This window comes from Stegodyphus dumicola, chromosome 2 (genome assembly GCF_044657685.1).
Source record: "Stegodyphus dumicola isolate Sdum_Otavi_A_Nest chromosome 2, ASM4465768v1".
Classification (NCBI taxonomy): Eukaryota; Metazoa; Arthropoda; class Arachnida; order Araneae; family Eresidae; genus Stegodyphus; species Stegodyphus dumicola.
In genome coordinates, this window is record NC_140769.1 from 273,926,320 (window position 1) to 273,944,821 (window position 18,502).

General features: G+C 34.9%; 1 protein-coding gene across 1 annotated transcript in view; it reads right to left on the minus strand.

The window, feature by feature from the left end:
• The window catches only part of LOC118195736 (soluble guanylate cyclase 88E-like), a 323,641-nt gene that overhangs the window by 299,110 nt on the left and 6,029 nt on the right, over positions 1–18,502 (minus strand). The window lies entirely within an intron of this gene.

An 18,502-nucleotide genomic window follows, 5' to 3' on the forward strand; every position in this document is an offset into this window, starting at 1 on the left:
AAGTTATTACGTATAACAAAATTACAATGAAATAAGCAATGTCCCTTAATACAAATATGAATTATCCTAATAAATAAATTAACCAACTTCCCTTTGCAAAATCTTAAGAACTCAAATGGTATAAAGGAGGTTAAGAACTTTGTTTCCCAAAAAAATCACTCAAAACTTTTCAATATCTTAAAAACGGTGAAATGAGCAATAAATAAAATAAAGGAATGCAAAAAACAAAAAATTCTGAAAAGCAAAGTATAATTAATGATATTTTATCTTATGTTTTCAAGAGAAAAAAATTACAATGAAATAAGCTATATCTCTTAATACAAATATTAATTATCCTAATTAAAAAAATTAACTAACTTTCCGTAGAAGAACAAAAATCATGCAAAACTTTTCAATATCTTACAAGCAGTGAAATAAGCAAAAGAATAACATGAAAGCAACTCAAAAAACATAAAATTCCGCGCAGAATTTTACTCCACAGACAGATAAGATTGTTTAAGGCAAGGAAACTTTCAAGTTTCGCAGCTGTAGCCTGCGGCATTAAGACGATCATCACGGAGAGTCTAGCCTTTTGCAATTCTCTTCAGAGCTCACAGCTACCGAACAATATATAGCAATAATCTCACTTAGCGGAATCATTGAAGTAAAATTCTGGGAGGGATGGGAAATAACAAAAGAACTGCTTGACAATTTTCAGAGGTTTAGGGTTATTTTCGCGACATTTTACGGGAAGTTCGGTCCAAAACTAGCGACAGTTTTAAAGGCATTCGCAGAAAATCACTCGACAGGCTAAGGAGAAACTTGAATCAGACATCAATCACTTAATCTCGCAGCATCAACCCCTTATTGATTCCATTAATTATTAATTAAAATTTTTACATTTAATTTTCATTTTGTTCAATTTAAGTAGCTTTTTGTTATTTTTTCAGTAAATTTTTGGTCTGTTATAAGTTTACGCAAAATATGATTTAATAAATAAATTTTATATTTTTTACTAAACATCCACCCAAAAAATTATTTTGCGGTCGTACTAAATTAAGTTACTACGAAATCTGAGGAAGACAAGGAAATTTTACTACCTGAAAAATGGGTGGCAGGTATAAAAAGGTTAAACACCTCATTACTTCACTTCTGCGAGACCATCAGCAAAAGCGACGGGGGGGGGGCGGTTTATCAGCACTAAATATAAGTAAGATATGAAATTATGAAAATTAAAAACCAAAAACATTAATGACAATAATTTGAAAACTAAAGTTAGGTATTATTTTAGTTTATTAATAATTTTGTTCTGTTACCAATAAAATTATACTTAACGCCTTTATCCTGTTTAAAGACAGAAGATTGTGTCTTCTAACTAATATCCGCTATGAAAAAATCGCGAGTGTGTTTTTAAAATTCCTTTATCTGAATGAAATTCATAAAATCATATCGAAAGAAAGTGATGCTTTCTTTTGCTGGTATAAGCGAATTATTATATAACAAAAGCCAAAATTCTATTTTTACGTACATATAAAATGTTTCTAGCTGGAAGTTTTGCTGATTTTGTAGAATAAATAACACAGGGCAATCTCATTATGTACACTGGTGTGCAAAAATTAAGGACGAGACGGTTTTTTCAATATAACTTTGTACAAAAGCTTTCCAAATCAACACATTTAATACCGTAAGATCCCCAATACGTAAGGACATGAGTAATGTAAGCAACGCTTACTAAAAGAGAAATCAGACGGATAAAAAGAAGCTTTATTGAAAAAGTAGCATGGAGCGCAATGCGACTGAAGGCCCAAACATCCCTGTGATGGGGGTCCAGCAAGAAACATCCGGTCTTTAATAGGGGATATGATCTCCCCTGACTGCTAGGCAGGCTTCACAGCGTCTGCCCATGCTGAGAATGAGGGTGTCGATGAGTTGTTGAGGCATTGCTGCCCATTCGTCTTGCAGCGCCAATCGAAGCTCCGGAATCGTTACTGGTGGTAAGGTACGAGCTGCCAAGCGTCTGCCTAGAAAATCCCATACATGCTCGATGGGATTGAAATTCGGAGATCGTGCCGGCCAATCCATACGTTCAATATCCTCACTCTCTAAGAGCTGTTCGGCAGCTACTGTGCGATGACATGGTGCATTGTCGTCCATGAAAAATGACATTGCCGTCCATGAAAAATGACATTGCCGTCCATGCGGACCCATAGCGCCTCTAAAAAGACGCACATATGGAACAAGAATCTCGTTACAATAATGGATCCCGTTGACTGAACCTGCGTCGAAGATGTGAAAGTCTGTACGACTACCAAGCTTCATGCCTCCCCAAACGAGAATACCTCCACCTCCATACCTGTCCCTTTCAATGATGTTCGAGGGATGATTGCGGCTTCCCCGCTCTCTCCAGATGAGTATGCGATGAGAATCGCAACTCAGACTGAATCTGCTCTCATCTGTAAAGAGTACTCGTCCTCAATCATTGTCTCTCCAATTCCAGTGTTCCCGGCACCACAGAGAACGCCTTTTCCGATGGGCAGGCGTTAGAGGTACACACCGTACAGGGCGTCGTGCAAACAGCCCACCACCGTGCAGTCTTCTGGCCACGGTAAAACGCGATATCGGTCGTCCAGTTGCCTGTGTCGTGTGTCTAACGATTTCTCCCGCTGTCTGCCGCCTGTTTCTTCTGCCTGTAAGGCAATATACCGGTCATCTGCGGACGTGGTTCCTCGTGGACGACCACTACTAAACCCCCGGATAGCTGTTTCTGTAGTTTGAAATTGTCTCCAAAGTCGTAAAACTATGCTGTAAGCAATTCCGAACTCTGCAGCCACACTTGTCACACTGCGGCCTTCCTCCAACTTCCCAATGATTCGACCTCGAGTAAAAGCATCCAGATGTCGTCTAACAGATTGATTATTCGCCATTTCTCGCTGAGGCAGCAACTCGGTGTGATTTTAACTGCTATACGGCGTGCAATCTCTTTGCCAGAAATACTGATCTTACACCGACAACATGCTTTATACTACTCAGACACTCCCCCATTATGTCTACCTGCATATCTGCGCATGTGCTACCGTACATCACCTTACTTAATCTCCTGATTGGTCTTTCTGTCCGCTCTGCCTCTTCGTTCAGCTGATATGCTAATTTTTCGACTTCGTCCTTAATTTTTGCACACCAGTGTAATTATGCTACAGTATTTTTTACGTTGTTTAAACTCAGGATATGTTATTTCCAACTTCGTGACTACTTGAAAAAAATTGACTTTATGGCAATTTTATAATAGATTTTTCCATTCGTCGAGTTTCGTTCTAAAATTTTTCTATTTAAATTCTTAGAAATTATTTTTACATCTAATTTGCTAGACGAATGAACGGCTTGCAAAGAGGAAATTAATTTCCCTCTCCCAAAAAAAAAATACTTTTACGAATTTTGTGTATGTGTAAATAATTTTAGTGAAATTAATGTGTAAAATTGTAGTTTCTCTCTTTAACGTAACATGAAAGGCCTCAATAGTGAAACTTCTTCGAAAAAATAAAGTTACAGGGCGAGATGGCGCCAGGCTGCCGTTGGTTTGGAAAACTACTTTTTATCACCAAATTTGGAAAAAAAATCGCCACGTCTCTAAAAATGAATGAAACAGCGCAAATGTCGCTGTTACATAAAAATGTGTATTTTCTGCTTGTAAGAGTGATTTCTCGGAACTAGGGAATTAAAATTTTAAGAAATTTTGCCAAATTATTATACCCGCATAATATTAAAATCGATAGTATAACTTCTGTTATATCAGAGGTTTAGCCCTAGTTCTCTTTGATACTGACATAATTTTCCAACTATGTCTAATTTCTTTTTATCTCATACTTGTAAATAACTATGTATATTAAAAGCAACCTTTATTAAGTATGTAAAAGGTAAACAGAATTATTAAACTAAATAAATTTAATACGAGTATAATGTGGCAAGATAAAATACAGTCGTGTAAAGATAAATATGTCTCGACGGTGAAACGACCCGCCGGTGAAACATTTCGACGGCGAAACGGTCACGTGAAATAGTGATGGTGAAAAGTCCTAGACCCCTGTCCTAGACCTAGACCCCTTTGCAATGCGTTGTGCTTAAGGTTCTTAGTAGTTTGAAGTCTTATGTTGTATGAATACCTGTCAATTTGTATAAATTGTTTATTTGTGCTATTTATAATTGTATAATAGAAATTTATTATTTTAACTGCCATGAAAAAAAAATTAGTTGCAGTAACATGTACATTTGTAGTATGATTGGTAAATATTCTAAATTGTAATGAAAAATTAGTTGCAGCATTTGAAACATGTGTATTTTTATGGTATGATGATTGGTATATAATATGTGCTGAATAATTATGCATTTTATGTCTATTTTAATTGGGAATTAGTTCCTGTTTTCCATTAGACGTTTTATTTTAGAATATGTGCTTTATATTGTTGGAATACCAGTCAATTTATATTGACTGGAACTGTTTAACAAATTTGTAGTTTTGCACAATTTAGAATTGTATTGAAAAATTTAAGAATTAGTTTCCTTCTTTTTTTTATCATCTGGGAGCCAAATCATTATTTACAAAACATTTGCTTTTGTGGATGATAGTAAAATAGTGTACATATTACAATGAACTGCCCAATTGCAATTTCGTGATTGACTTGTGGATATTTGCGATACAGCGGTATGCAAATTGCTATGGACACACATAATGAGGTGTGCAAACTGTTAAGGACACGAAGTTATGATGTATCGAAGTGGACAACTAGTATTTACTTTGAACGATGAACTTACCAAAAGTGAACATAGAATAAACCTACACAACATCATATACTTTGGGCTATGGAACTATCAACTGCCTGAACTGATGTGACTGGCTTACTCTGTGGATAACTGCAAAAATAATACGGACACACATCATTAGGTGTGTAACTGATAAGAATATGAAGTTATGACGTATTGAAGAAGACATAGGTTTAAAAACTGGTTAATATATAAGTTCCACTCTCCCCAACATAGATCCTATCCATGACAATGTAATTATTAATTGATCGTATATTTATTTTCATACGGATTATTATGTAACAATTATTGTATAGATGACATTGTCAATTTAACATTGTAATATTACTATCACTGATTCAGTGAATGCCGCTGGCGGTGGATGGTAGATTCTTTTCCGTCGCATGGACATATAACTCTGATTGGTGTAGAACCTTAGGTCGGAGGTCCATGCGACTGCGTATCAGTAGTTTGAAGTGGGAACTGCTGATCATATTCTGTGATGCTAAGAAGAGCTGTACGAGTTACTTATTTGAACAGTTCCAGAAACGTAAAATGTTTCTTTTGGAAGAGTAAATTTCACCAAACTATCATCTGTTCTGTATGTATTCAATGCATTACCTTCCATACACATGTTACAACACGTTGTTAAATTAATGTAGTGGAACACAGGATATCTGCTCTGTCCATCCCCCTCTTCAAAAAAATATCCGCTGAACATTAGATGTAGATCTTAACTGCAATTACAGTATGAAGTTACTAATGCAGGTTGAATGCTCGGCGAGCGAATAAAAAACGAAAATAAAAAGGAGAAAGGAGGAGGAGAAAAGAAAAAAAAGTTGGTAAGTTAAGGATTTTACGAGACAGCTGAGAGCAGTTGGCTGGAATTTATGGGAAGTTTGCTATGATATCGTAATTTACTCCGCTGGGTCTGCCTTGCCTCTAACACTTAAACTTGTATATTTTTGGCGGTTTTATTGCTTTTGAAACTCAAGGGACTGAGTAACTATCCAATAGTATGTGAGGAATAATCGTCTCAATTTTGTCGTGATACAAATTGATTATCTATCTTCTTTTCTCGTTAGTAAAATATTAGACTTTAGTAAAATATTAGAAAGTCGACGATAGCGAGAATACGTTTCTCTGCTTTATTTTCTTTAATAACATATGATCAAAATTTATTTAACTGATAAAATTACCTTGTTACCTATGTAATTTTATATCAACTTGAAAATGAGATGTAGTCAAACTTCAGTTATTCAAACTTACATTTCTTTATGATGAAGTAAAACGAAGGTTTTAATTATTCACTAAAGCTGTAAATAACATAAAGAATAAAACAATTCACCTTATTGGCAGAGAAACGAGTCCATGGAAAATTTTAAATTAAGCCCTTTTCCCTGTTAAAAAAGGTCTCATAGACTGAGATAGATTTTGAATAAAACATTATCGACTTTGAAAGCGATCACACACGGATCCTTTCTCTTTTCAGGAGCAAAAACATTTTTGAAAAATTCTATTACTTCTGAAAAGAGGAACTAACATAATTAATTACTTAATAATATAATTAACATAATTAATCATAATTAACTTACGATATGAGAATTGATCGTTCTATGTCGAATTAAATTTTTTGGAGGGGGGATCTAATTTTAAATATTCGAAAATTGTTTATTACTCTTACGAATCATAAGATTCGTGTTCCTTAATGCGAAATTTTAATGCTCTTTCGATTGACCAATATATGTCAAATCGCATAACAAAATATGATGTAAATTCTCTACGAATTAAAATCAGAAATGAAGCTGCTTTAAGAATGAAACAACGGATTTTATTGATGGGTGAGACTAGAATCTGAAAATGGAATATGTACGCAATCCGAACAAATTTCGTAACTGAAAGAAGAACGAAATAGGATGGCAACAAGGTTATCATAGTTATTTCTAACAGCAAAATTTCTTTTATGATGGCAAGAGGAAAATTTTCTAAAGATTGACCTGAAAATCGAATGTGTACGCAATCCGAACAAATTTTGTAACTGAAAGAAGAATGAAATAGGATGGCAACAAGGTTATCGTCGTTATTTCTAACAGCAAAATTTCTTTTATGATGGCAAGAGAAAAATCTTCTAAAGATTGACCTGAAAATCGAATGTGTACGCAATCCGAACAAATTTTGTAACTGAAAGAAGAATGAAATAGGATGGCAACAAGGTTGTCACGGTTATTTCTAACAGCAAAATTTCCTTTATGATGGCAAGAGGAAAATCTTCTAAAGATTGACCTGAAAATCGAATATGTACGCAATCCGAACAAATTTTGTAACTGATAGAAGAATGAAATAGGATGGCAACAAGGTTATCGTGGTTATTTCTAACAGCAAAATTTCTTTTATGATGGCAAGAGAAAAATCTTCTAAAGATTGACCTGAAAATCGAATGTGTACGCAATCCGAACAAATTTTGTAACTGATAGAAGAATGAAATAGGATGGCAACAAGGTTATCGTGGTTATTTCTAACAGCAAAATTTCTTTTATGATGGCAAGAGAAAAATCTTCTAAAGATTGACCTGAAAATCGAATGTGTACGCAATCCGAACAAATTTTGTAACTGAAAGAAGAATGAAATAGGATGGCAACAAGGTTATCGTGGTTATTTCTAACAGCAAAATTTCTTTTATGATGGCAAGAGAAAAATCTTCTAAAGATTGACCTGAAAATCGAATGTGTACGCAATCCGAACAAATTTTGTAACTGATAGAAGAATGAAATAGGATGGCAACAAGGTTATTGTGGTTATTTCTAACAGCAAAATTTCTTTTATGATGGCAAGAGAAAAATCTTCTAAAGATTGACTTGAAAATCGAATATGTACGCAATCCGAACAAATTTTGTAACTGAAAGAAGAATGAAATAGGATGGCAACAAGGTTTTCACGGTTATTTCTAACAGCAAAATTTCCTTTATGATGGCAAGAGGAAAATCTTCTAAAGATTGACCTGAAAATCGAATATGTACGCAATCCGAACAAATTTTGTAACTGAAAGAATGAAATAGGATGGCAACAAGGTTATCATGGTTACTTCTAACAGCAAAATTTCTTTTATGATGGCAAGAGGAAAATCTTCTAAAGATTTTGTCAAGAAAATCCTCTATCAACGGCAGTCGAATAACAAAATAAACTTTGAGAGCACAATATACGTAATAGTAAAAGGAAGTAATTTTTTGGTTAGAGGAGTGGCATAATGTCGCATGAGAGAAAAGTGCTTACGGAAACAATAGTACTGAAATAAAATTAATGTTAGATAATTAGAATATCAAGAGAAGAAAAGGAATTATCAATTTCAAAAGACAGCCAGAAAACTACATCAGTCGAATTCATAAAGGATACAATCTTTGTTTTCCGCTCTGAAAACTCAAAGTTTCAGTTAAAATAACATAGGTCGTGAATAAGTGGTATTTTCTTGATTTTAATTCCATAATGACCCTCTTATTTTGTACCTAGACCTTTTTCAAATATATTCAACTTGAAATCTTTTCTTCAAATACATTCAACCTGAAATCAGATCTATCAGAACCTGGCAAAAGTTTTCGTGTGTAACGAATTGGAAAGTCATCCTTCTAAGCGAAATTTTACCATAACACTTTACATTTTACGTCTAATCAAAATATACACATTTTACGTCTATATGAAGAGCGGCGAGCGGTAAAGTTGCTGAACACTGGTAGTTCGGTCCGAGGTTCGAATCCCGCGAACGGGCTGGCTGCATGGGCGTTTTCGTGGTTTTCCCCATGTGTAACGTGTATACGAGCCAGTTTCCCTTAGAAAGTCCTCTACGAAAGCATTCCTCCCCTTAGGCAGATAGCGCTCGAGGCTTTGCCACAATACACACACACACGTCTATGCGAAGAAATATAGATAGATTTTACAAAATATACACATTTGTACATTTTTACTTTACGAAAATATATATACACTTTACGAAATACATACACTTACGATACAAAAATACATACACTTAAGATATAAAAATACATACACTTACGATTTATGCATACACTTTACGAAATATACACATTCTACGAAAAAACATACACATTTTACGTCCATAAGTCAAATCATCTTCAGTACAGTCAAAAAAAAATTAACATCAACACTGTGAAACCATTTTTGTCAAATAATCCTGCATGTAAATATCACCATTTATTGAACTGAAGAGGTCACCCATAGTTAACGGTAATTATTTGGGAAAGGAAATGAATTTTAAAGAAATTTTAGTGACAGAAATCTAAGCCTATAACATTATGAGAAATCCATTATATGTATGTTAAAAATTACCTACTTATTATGTTAAAAAAAATTACCTACTTATTATGTACTTTTCCACAGCATTATTTCTATAATTTAACTTGCAGCCGAACCACTTAGACACAGAACGCTATGTGCAAACGAACTGTCGTCTGGAAATCCTTCAGCATACAGACAAGTTGCCGCTCTACCATTAGAGAAAGCCATACCCGTAATTGAATTGCTTATCCCAAGTTCAGCATTAGTGCGTTGTACCATGTTGTGAGTCTTCAGGTGAATTACAAGAACCGTATCAAAACCTTAAATATTGGCATCGGCAAATAAGACATTTTCCTGTACCTTCCGTTTAAACTAGTGCTGGGACAAACGTGTGTGTGTGTGATTATGGCAAAGCTTCGAGAGCTATCTGCCTAAGGGAAGGGATGCCTTCGTGGAGGACTTTGTAAGGGAAACTGGCTCGTATACACATTACACATGGGGAAAACCACGAAAACGCCCATGAAGCCAGTCCGTTTGCGGGATTTGAACCTCGGACCGAACTACCAGTGTTCAGCGACTTTACCGCTCGGTCGCTGGTGGGCTCTAGGGCAAACGCAATTCTAGGAAACGTTTCTTATAGTGTTGCGCACTATATATGATAACCCGTAAGTTAAGCACTGTATTATAAAGAGTCGGCTTTTAGGCGTTTCCGTTGGCAATGCGTCATCAGTAAAAGCCACGATATAAGAAAAGGCTAACAAAAATTTTTCATTTTAAGAATACTTTTTCCTCCACTTCCTTTACTGAAAATGCTTATCGTAATGTATAATTTACATGCTACTGTGTTACTTAGCTCTGCTCGGGCAGAAATCACAGTTCTACCGAAGGTAAACTGCTGTCAGAGAAGCAATGGTTTTCATATTTAAGTTTATAAGACGCTGTTGTATCTGGGAACTAAAATTAAGTCCTCCAGACCCTAAAACAATATAGCGAATTACCTCTACGCCTTCAAAAGGAACAAAGAAGATTTAAAATAACACCTTTATTTAGTCTGAACTGAACAGGAAGCCACGACTTATGCTACAGATAAACCACCACTTATGGTTAAATTAAATTTAGCAATAACAGAGAATTAAATTCAAATGCAGGTAACATAGTCTAAGACTACACATTCAATAGCATACGAAATAAAGCTGGCTCAGTAATTTTACTGGCACGCAATGTCCCTGTCACATATGTTTCCGCTATGCGAGACTGGAGGTTGAAAGGGACATTTCTCAAAACCCGCACATTTCCACGAAACCTACGTAGCTAGGTTACCATTTTTACTTACTAAACAGAATTTAACGCCAAGCAGCAATTGGTTATCGCTCAGATTGGGGTCACGTGATCCTTCAGAAGCAGAACTTACGTCTGATTGGTTGATCTCTACTCGGGACAGAGCTGCAGACGAAACATTTTCCGCGAAGTTTCAGAATAACCCGCGTAGCCGGGACATCGTTTCCGCATCTAGGATGGCCTTCGCTTCCAGCGGAGTTGTTTTTTTCTAGGTATCCTCCAGTTTAAGCCAGTGCTACCAGTATCTCGGTTCTGAGAAAACTCCCGTCTAGCAGGGACAGTCACTAGATGTGATAACCTCTCAAGTTCAAAGCGTCCGCTGACGAGAATACCAAAACCGGAATATCACTTTGAAATAGAGCTGGCGAAAAACTAACAGCAAACGCGATTGCCAGAAGATCTTTCTTTCTAAGATTCAAAACTCTCAACTAATTTGCATTCTGGTGAGGAATACGAAAGGCAGACATTACAGTAAAGATCGAAATCATAATAATTGCTTAGTTAACGTAAGATACGTTACAAGTTATCCCAGTTTTTATTAGTTAGCTCAGTGTTTCCCTTATTCGCGCAGTTTTCATTACCCAGTTTCAAAGAATTTTGAGACAAGATTTCTATTCTTGCATCTTTCAGGTAATCAAAATAACATTGCACCGGATGCCAGTTTTTTGGATGGATATAGAAAACTGTACAGTTTTGTGCAGTTTTCTGATATCGTAAAAAATAATATACAGTTTTAATGGTACTCTTTCAAGCTGACTAAAAGTTATGTTCGTACATATTCACAACTTTCACGCTTGCAAACAAAACTGAAATAGCTTTACTTTTTTATGTTTCTGTGACTGCCGCTGACATATACCTCAGTCTTCGAGTTTCTTTTTGCTAGTATTCTTTTTAAGTCTCTTCGCAATGACAATAATAATAATAGTTTGTTTATATGTATAAGACTACGCATTCCGTGATTTATTAGTGCTGTATCTTATGTTTTATGTATGCTTCGCGAGATAATAAATGCAAAAATTGGCACTAATTCTCTTATTACATCCATTGATGTTCTTAATCTGTCGAATTTTTCAATCTTCTTTAGGAACAGGAATGAAATTTACAACACTAACTTTCTATATCTTAATTCCCCCATACTGCCTACTTACATGGAAGCTTTGTAAATGATCTTTCGACAGGTGACTGCGTGACAAACATGCAGATAAAATTTCCTGAAATATACTAACATGGATTTAAATTTCTCCTTTTATTAAATCGGAATTATAACATTGTTGTAGACTTTAACTATTTTGTTAGTTTTGTGTAAATATGCAGTAACAAACAAATAAACGATTCATGTATTAAAAGAAGTTTAAAATTATTATTCTTTTAAGTAATGCGTGTTACCAATTTTATTACTTCCTTGTACGAAGTAAAGGCTGTATTATAATCGCAAATATTTTCGGGTATCATATTTTAACGAAAATATCCATTTTGATCGCTATCGAATGCAATTTAACGATGTTTTTGCTTGACATCTATACGTAAGGACAGAACAAAGGACTCTTTTTCCCAAGACGGGTTGGTAAAAGGATTTAAAATGGATTCAGAATAGATTTTTTTCATGACGTCTTGTACGTACGTATGTATGTATGTATATGTCTCTCATAACTCATAAAAGAGTAGTCCCAGAACTTTTAAATTTTGTATATCGGACTGCTATAACATGTAGCACCTCCCTTTTCGGTTGCAACTAGTCGCACCAAAGGTATATATATATATACCCACTCTGTTACTCTGCTACGTGAGCTCAGTATTATTATTCTTATATGTTGGTAAATTGTGCATCTTTTGCTTTAAAAATGCTTGAATTATGTTGTTCTAATCTTCCGGTTAAGGTTTTTTACGCCTTTAGTTAATGTGCATGCAATAGTTGTAGAATTATCAAGAATTTAAAAGTTATTTAAGTGGCTTAATTTGTTTACCATAGCAGCCAGATTTGTCTACATTTGAAACTTAGCAGAATAGTGAATTAAGTCAGTTTCTGCACCTTCAATGTTTTTTTGCCGAGTGGGACCAAAAGTGGACTTTCGGTATTGTGCACTGAAAAAATCTGCATTCTTGCCCTCTGGCCGAATTGATTGTTTGGGGGTAGAAACTGCAATTTTAATTGTAAAATTTGTTTTTTTTTTAAATTGTTTTAATTGTATTTGGTGTTTTATATTTTTCAATTTTTAATAAAGATATTTTGAGGTTTTACGTCGCGAAGTGAGAACTGAATTAATTAAATGAGAAAGATATTTCTAATGAGATTCGAGGAAATAACTTGTAAGGATTATGTTAATTTTATTAACAGTTAAATTTTAAGTTCCTTTCCTGTCAAATTCTTAACTTCAACTTACTACTTGGAATTTGCTGAATATTTAATGAGACCACGAAGTTACTTACTGAGACAGAGAAAGAAACAGAGTTTCTGAACTACGCGCGTCTGCCTTTCTGGCCGCTCTCTCTCTCCCTCAAAGCTGTTTTACGCTCGGCCGTACTCAGGCCCTTGCTAAGCTTCGTAGTAAAATAGGTTAAGGGGCCAACTCTCATTGAACCTTGATAGCTTTGGCTATACTTAGTTAGTTAATCTTAGTTTTAGTTTAATTCTTAGTCTTTTAAGTTCAAGTCCAAAGTGCGGACTTTATTTGTTCACTCCCAGGCGGAGTTTTGTTAAATCTTATAGAAATAATAAAGGGTTATTTACCCTTCTCTCTTGTTGTTTCCTGTCTTCGAACTCTAGCGATTATTCGCTTATCAGTTCCTAGGTTCCTCACTTCCAACATTAACTTAGAATTTCAAGTGAGGGACCTTACAAACTTCAAATGAAATGCGGGGGAAATGCGTATAATTTAATATTCCGTGCAAAGGAAGTTATGGGGTGTATTCATCAGATTTTTTATGCATGGGTAATAGTTGAAGTGCATTGAAGATGTATGAAACACATCATGTATCAACATGCAAATACTTTATGATTGATATGTTATTAATCATAATTCCCATCATACTTAATTTATGCAAGAATAATCTTAGTTTTAGAAATGTCCTTAGTGGAATATTTTAAAAGCTTCAGATCATTATGCGTTATGACTGTATCATCTGTAATTTATCTTTCACGCGGTCTGTTTTATAATCCGTTTACAGATTGCTGACTTTCGGCAAAACGTAAGATCTTTAATTTAATAAACGTAAGATCTTTAATATTTAATCAGCCTGTAACTGCATAACAAAGTTAACAAACTGTAAAAATAATAAACGAAATTTGGAGCAATTGTAAGCTTTATTTTTTTACTTTAATAATGTCCCAACTGATGTGAATTAAAAAATACTTAATCTCTACATATAATAAGAGGAAGAGTCTGTCTGCCTGAGTGTATCTTTCGTTCGTATTGCGCGTAAACTAATAGACCCAGGGCTACGAAATTTAGAACATAGGGTGCATCTAGACAAGAGCCAGTGTACCTCGAAGCGATTTTTTCAAAATTTGAATGATTTTTTTTAAAATTTTACTTTATGTTTTTTTGATAAAATCGCATCAAATCGATAATTCTCTCTCATTATATTAGCAACAATGGCACGCAGCCATTGTTGCTGATATCAGCACTGTTGCCGCTTGGAGAAATGAGGGCGATAATTCTGTGCAGTTTTTAAATTTAACGTTTCTCTTGAATACTGGAGGTTTCTCGAGAGAAGGCAATGGGAAGTTGATTAATTATTTATTAGGATAATTAATATTTGTATTAAGGGATATTGCTTACTTCATTACAATTTTTTATATGTAATACATTTTTATTGATTTTTTTTTATAAAGTTGTTCTGCAGAGTAAAATTCTGGGCAGATTTAAAATTTAATGTTTTGTGCTCCCTTTAGGCATTTTTCCGATACATTTAAAAGTCAAACGAAGGCAGCCCGCTTAGCTGCTAGGTTATAAAATATATCCAAGTCCTAATTTTATAACATTTGTAATAATTAATATGAAAATTACTAACGTGTATATTATGTACTTTATATAAAATCTTTTATTGTTGTTGTTGTTTTGCTTTTGTTCTGTGTGTGTGTTTGTGTGTAATAATTGCTTAGAGTTGTGCAAAAGAACTAGTACACTTTCCAAACACTCAGCAACTCCTTTTTTTTTTATATATGACAAGTTTTATAATTCTTAAAAAATTGTAAAATGTTCGGACATTGAGTGACAGGCAGATATTTCAAGACGAATCGACCGATCGATGATCTCCACTAGTTGCACGAAGTACTTAATTTCGCGACAAACTTTTCAACACGCGCGCGCCTTGACCAGCAACATATCTCATGTCACTTATTTTCTTGAGTAAGATGAATGGCAATAACAACGCTGTCTCTAATAGTGCAACGACGGTTCAGTTCTTTTTAACATTGACGGATGGGCTTGCTATCGTAAATGTCACTAATTAGCAAAAGCTGACATACGAAAGTCAAGCTCTTACATAACCCTAAACAAAAATTCTAGAGTTGTTCCAAAATAAAATAATAATTAGCTGTAAAGTTATCACACCTGAACAGATAAAGATAATTTAAACTAGGCGCGCTGTTATACAGAGTGAAAGAATGGTTGAAGAATATGTTTAGAAGGACAAATTAAAAACTAAAAAAACAAAAAAATCTGAAAGGTTTCAGGTTTTAAATTACATCCAAAGGGGCCTTTTTTTAAACATTTTGTGTGTTACCGTTATTTATTAACTATCATTTTCTTCGCTCTTAAACCATAAAATTCAGTTCAAGAGCAAATTCGCAAAATAATTTTTAAATGAGCATATCTTTAGAATTTCCGATACACAGGCTCGCGCGCCAGAGATAAAAACTTTTTTTTTTTTTTTTTTTTTTTTTTTGCGTGCAGTGTTGCCATGGCTCGCTTTGAAATCCTTTAGTTTGTTAATTAAAAATTCGTTAAAGTTTTACAAAATATGAAATCAATAATAAAACAAATTCCAAATTTCAAATTTGGGCTTCCAGTTGCCCATATTCACAGAAGGATTACGTTATTCGAAATCGGATGGCTCTATGTACCTTTGTTTTATCACAATGCGACAAACATACATATATTTATGCAAATTCTTCATTATTTAATTTCTTTAAATATATTTGGTGGCAACAATTTGAAAAGTGAAACAACGCCTGTAGTTAATCAACGCAAAATGCCAAAATGAAATTAGTAGTCTTTCTGAGCAAATTTCCCCTTTGGTTAACGCTATATGTATTTTCATATCTCTGATGTGAATATTTTTTAAATTCTCAGAAAAAATGCTTATTCTTCAGCTCGCGGATTTTATGGCCTGGCAAAATTAAACCCTTCCGGGGTAACGTTCGTTGAAAATTTCGTACACAAGCGATTCAGTGAAATAAATGCACAGCTGTTGAGCGCGCAAATTTCCATATTACATTAATTTATCATGAACTAACATCATAATAATTTTTAGCCCAGAAGGGCTATTAATTTTGTTTTGGCATTCTGCTTCGAAAACTTTAAATGTCAGTTCACTTTTCAAATTGCTTCTACCAAATATTATCGGCCTGTGTTATATTTAAAGAAATTAAATAATAAAGAATCTGCATAAATATATATATGTTTCTCGCATTGTGATAAAACAACGGTACCTAGAGCCATCAGACTTTGAATAACGTAATATTTGTACTTCGTAAAGAAAAAGGCACATTACTGAATGCAAAGAAATTAACTTCGCAGTGATGTGTAATGTAATGTAATATACGAGTGTGCTATAGCGCTCCTGGCCGATAAAAATCGGCTTCATTTTTAAGGTAGCACACCCAACATAGACAAATAAAAATACACTTAAAAGATTAAAACAAAAGATTAAAGCACAGATTAAAACAAAAATACAGTCAAAGGAAACAAACAATCGAAACAAAATTATCACTAGTGTTTAGTCGCCATTTATAAAGTTCATCAAATCCTTTACACATCTAAACTCTTTATTGCGGCAGTAGAATTCCTTTATGTTACCATGTTTTTCCCTAACATGTTGCAATAATACGCAGTCATCGACGAAATGTCGTGCACTACAAAAAACTACAAAGACTATTATTTTGAAAATTGAATCTTTTCAGTGATGTGAAACTGCATTTAATTTTGTAAGGAATTTTTCTGCTTCATTATCGCGTGCCTTCGTGATGTAACTAGAAGCACATTCAGCTAGAAAATCGGAAAACAAGGAGTTCGAATGCCGACAACACCGGTGCACATTTTTCATGTTGCCTGCTCCGAAATTAACCTAATGACTCTATAGTGGCGAACAACTAAAATGCGGTGGACGATAATTTGTCACTATCAGAATTTGACGACTGGATCCCCTTCTCCCCATTGCAGATGCAATAGCCAAAAGAGCAGCAACTAACCCCCACTTTCACACACTTTTGACGTGCCTCTCCCGGGCGTCTAATGGCAAACCGCACATTGAGTTGACCAATGTTAAACGAATTTCGCTTACTGCGCATGCCCAAAAGAGAATTTGGCGCAGTTACGATTTTGGCGCGATTTTAAAAGAAGATAAATACGGTATATGGTTGATATTGTGTTGTCTTGGGCGTAAACAGTTCGAGGTTTTAAAACGTGTCAGGTTGTAAGTTGCTTCATTACTTGGAGTGTAAATGTCGATTATAAATTACCCAAATTTTCTTTTAAAAAGGATTACAAAACAGGAAACATTAAAAGCTGTATTAGCTAATTATACTCCCGAGGAATAAAAACAATTGAGTATTTGCCATACGTTCCATTCATATATACTTTAACAAATTAAGCATTAAATCTAGTTTAAATTACTGAATTAAAGGTCAAATAAATTACTTTAAGTAAATGAAATAGACTGTTGCAATTGTAAGCAGTCGATAAGACCTAGATGACGAACAGGCTTGTGTAGGGTTGCTTATGTTTAGTCGCCAGTATTTTCTCCCACGCCAGCGGTACAGCATTGAGCATGCGCAGTAAGCGAAATTCGTTAACATTGATCAACTCAATGTGCGGTTTGCCATTAAGCCTCCCGGGCTCGTTCTTAAAAGCTGAGCTCGAGAGAGAATTACTCAAACGTTGGCAACATCTGTGGGAGACAGGGACCACCGGCAGAAGAGTTCACAGATTTTTTTCCAACAGTCTGCCGGCTTCTAAAAAGTTGCTCGTCTCACTTCACTCAGTTTATAACAGGACATGGTTCCTTCATGACTTACCTGCATCGCCTCAGACGACGCGAAAACGACCATTGCTAACGCGGGATGGTAGGAGATCCGGACCACTACCTGTTCGCTTGCAGAGAGACCGCCAAATATCATCTTAGGCAACCAGTAGCAAACCACATCCGTGCATGGGCCGAAGCTATTTCGAAAAATTGAAATGCATTGAAACGCATATGCGATTGCATATTATTGCACGCAAAATCTCAGATAGGCTGGAGTAATTCTCAGCTGCCATCCTCGTCACCAGCACAGCCCCTGTATGCTCTGTACTTGTAATGAACTAATTTTATCTTAAGTTAGCTTATTCGGCTTTTCTTATTCCCTGTATATACTTACCTCCTTGAACTGTAAACCATGACTTATGAACCTTGAATTGTGTATTTTGCCTTATTTTATGTATTGTTTTCACTGTTTTGCCTTTTTTTAATTTTATGTATTATTTCGCTTTTTAGTATTTTACTTCTTATTATTTTTAGTATTGCTATTTAGTATTTAGCCCTATTTTAGATATTACTTTTACTGTTTATCAATCACTTTGTTAATTTCTCATATATTGCACTGTACTCATTTACTGTTCACGTTGTGGATGTCTTTTGTAACCACCCATCCATAACTCTGTAAATATGTAACTGAAATTGTTCTTCTCACCCGCAATGCACCCTTCTTCCATCACTGCACTATCGTCTCGTCCAGCATTTATTTGCACTGCTCCTAGCACTGGTCTTGAGCACAATATGTATATATAAGTGTGTTATGTTGATCAAGTTATTTCCGTCAGCGAGGCTACCTGGCCGATATGCTAACTACCCAGTGGACCGGCTGCCTCGCTGTCGGTGGAAAGAAAGAAAGATCCAGCATGTA